The sequence below is a fragment of the Arachis duranensis genome, chromosome 9 (genome assembly GCF_000817695.3).
Source record: "Arachis duranensis cultivar V14167 chromosome 9, aradu.V14167.gnm2.J7QH, whole genome shotgun sequence".
Lineage (NCBI taxonomy): Eukaryota > Viridiplantae > Streptophyta > Magnoliopsida > Fabales > Fabaceae > Arachis > Arachis duranensis.
The window spans coordinates 119018180-119021017 of NC_029780.3; the positions used below are offsets into that span (position 1 = coordinate 119018180).

Sequence of the window (2838 nt, forward strand, 5' to 3'; positions counted from 1 at the left end):
CCATCCTGTTCCGCCGCCGTCGAACTATCAAGCCCAGAAGAGAGAGTTGCCGTTGTACTGTCGAGAAGAGAGAGCTTGCGCAGAGAGGGAGAACTCGCGAAGGAGGGGTTGCTGCCCATAGTCGCCGCCGTTCGTTTCTTGTCGTCACCGTTCTGCCTTCCATCAAGCTCGAACAGTCACTGTTCGTGGAGCTTGCCGCCATCGCCGTTCAAGCTGCTGCTGCCGCCGTCACACGCGACACCACCGAAGTTCCCCTCATCGTCGTCGACTCATCTGCGACTTCGTTCCCCAAAGGCTCATCACCCTGCTCATGGTGGCTTTGTTTGCTCATAACCTTTTGGTTGGAGGCTTTGTTCATCTTGCTGTTGTTGTCGTCATTCATGTCAGTGTGGTTGCTGCTTGCTATTTATGTTTGTTGGTGCCGCCTCTACTTGTTGTTTGTGTCACTATTGTTCTTCTCTGTTTGTGTTGCAGTTGTTCTTCTCCATTTCTTTGTGGTTGCTTTTCTTCTCTGTTTGTTGTTGTTACTCACTTGTTCTCTTCTCCAATCAAAGGTAAACAAAATTTGTATTCATATGTTTTTTTTTTCAACTGGTTGTAGAATTATGTTTTTCTTAGAGTTAATTAGGGTTTGATAAAATAACCAAAATTTAATTTCCACTTTTTTTCCTCTTTAAAAAAAATAGAAAGAAAAAATGTGCATATATCTATACAATTGAATCTGGACAGATATCTTGAGTTAGTGAATTTGTTTGTAAGTAATTGATGCAACTCTTGTATGTCATAGATGAAAAACACTATATGCGAAATTTTATATAATGCACTGTCAGGTTATGACTAAGACAAATTTGGTCTTTTGTTGTCAGCATTCTTCAGAGACTATACTATCATGTTGTGGCTAAAATAAATTTGATTCTTTATGGCTGTTGAATATGGCTCCATATGGTCTATTTAGTTTTATTACTTAATTTTAAATGTCTTAAATATAATTATTTTTGGTCTAATATAACGAGTCTAATTAGTTTCATAAGTATGGTTATATTCATGGAATTTTTATAAACTCAAAATGACTTGTATTACTAGGTTTTGAATTGATGCTAGAAGTATGAGAAATTCAAGAAATCAATTATTATGTTGCTGAACATATACATAATAATGTTCTTTTTTCAATTCTCTATATGTTTTATTTTTCTTTCTTGTAAGTTCTGTGGTGCTTTTCCGGCTCTTTTAATTAAAAAGGGATAATGACAATAATTTTTTATTTGTTTTATGTTTAATTCAAATTTTTTTCTCTTTTTTACTGCATCAGTGTATCAAGAAGTTTTAATTGGAGCATGCACAAATGTGAATATCTATTACTGGAAGGCCATACTTGCTATTCCATCATGGGTATCCATTCTTCTTGCATCACTGGTTGGTAAGTCAAGTTTTTTCCCTTCTTTGCCTTTAATTTATATGGTTGGTTTATTATTTGTTACATAAATAATGAACATAGATACATCATAGTCATAACTATCATTTTCAATTTTAGTCAATAAAATTTAGTTTTTCACATTCCTTGATGTTATCTTAGACATTTTTTCCCTTTTGTTGGATATAGAGAAGTGAGGCTTGTGAGCAAAGAATCCGAACATGTAAGTGTACTGTTGGTAACATTATTAGCTTCTCCACTTTTAAATGTGTGAATATTAATTGAAATTTACTGTGACTTCTTTTACATTGAAATGCATGTTCAATTCATTGTAGCGTGGTGGAGGATCTCTCATTCTTTGTTTTCTGGATTTTGCGAATTTAACTTGTGGAGCAACTGCAATGAGTGCCTTGCAAGGTAGCATTTTACTATTTATCAATGAATAAATTATACAAAAGAAAGTTCTGTATTTGTTCATGTAAATCATCTAACTAAATCATTTAAGTATGTGATAACTTAGATGAAAGTCGTCAAATTAGAGGATACATTAACTTGTTTGGTAGATACAATGAAGTGTTCTTTATTGATTTTTTTAGTTGATTTTTGCTTGTATAATAGATGTGCTCAAAGAAAAACTTGAAGAGCAACAAACACGACAAGAGGAAGAATTAGCTCGAGTGAAAGCTCAATTGGAAACTCAACAAGCCATTGTAAACTCTTTCATAACGCGCTTTGACAACGAAAGAAATAGACAATTAAAGGTACCCCTAAAATTTCTTATGGTTTTAATACATATTCATAGATGATTCATATATTATTAGTATAGTTTAATTGTATATGGATGTATTTATTATATTTTACTTGTGACATGGTTGATAAATGACAAATGTTCTATTATTTGGTTTGATAAATTTGGTTGTGTATTGGATGAGAAATAAGTAATGAATTAGTTGTTATTGATTGAACCATAGACGGTGAAAATATCCAAGTTTTAGAGAGGTTCTGCCAAAATTTTTCTAAAGATTTGAATAAAAGTTAATGAAAAAAATTGTAATTGGTGTTATATCTTGTTTCTAAATGACTCAAGAATATTTTGATTCATAGAGACACTAATCTATGTTAGACTTTTAACTTTTAGTCGAACTTGTGTAAGAAATATAACTCGTAGAACTAATCAATATAGACATTAATGTTATTTTATTTTAAAACAAATTTAGTTAAATGAAGCATGTTTGAATTATCTATGTTTTTACATATTATATAAATGTTGACTTGCTCAGTAAAGTAGTTAATATATCAATGAATTAAAAAATTAATTTGATAAATTATGTATATAATTTGTATTAAAAAAATTGTTACAAAATAAATATTGTGCTTTTGTAACTAAAGAAAACAAAATGTTACAAAATCAAGTTATATTTTGTAAC

General features: G+C 31.4%; 1 long non-coding RNA gene across 2 annotated transcripts; it reads left to right on the forward strand.

The window, feature by feature from the left end:
• The first annotated feature begins 6 nt into the window (after window positions 1-6).
• Window positions 7-2598, forward strand: LOC107468033 (uncharacterized). Of its 2 annotated transcripts, XR_008002671.1 has the most exons (6): window positions 7-382; window positions 475-554; window positions 1310-1417; window positions 1601-1634; window positions 1747-1828; window positions 2030-2598. It is a non-coding gene; the product is annotated as an uncharacterized LOC107468033 (long non-coding RNA). The 2 variants fall into 2 exon arrangements; XR_008002672.1 differs by lacking the exon at window positions 475-554.
• The last annotated feature ends 240 nt before the right edge of the window (window positions 2599-2838 follow it).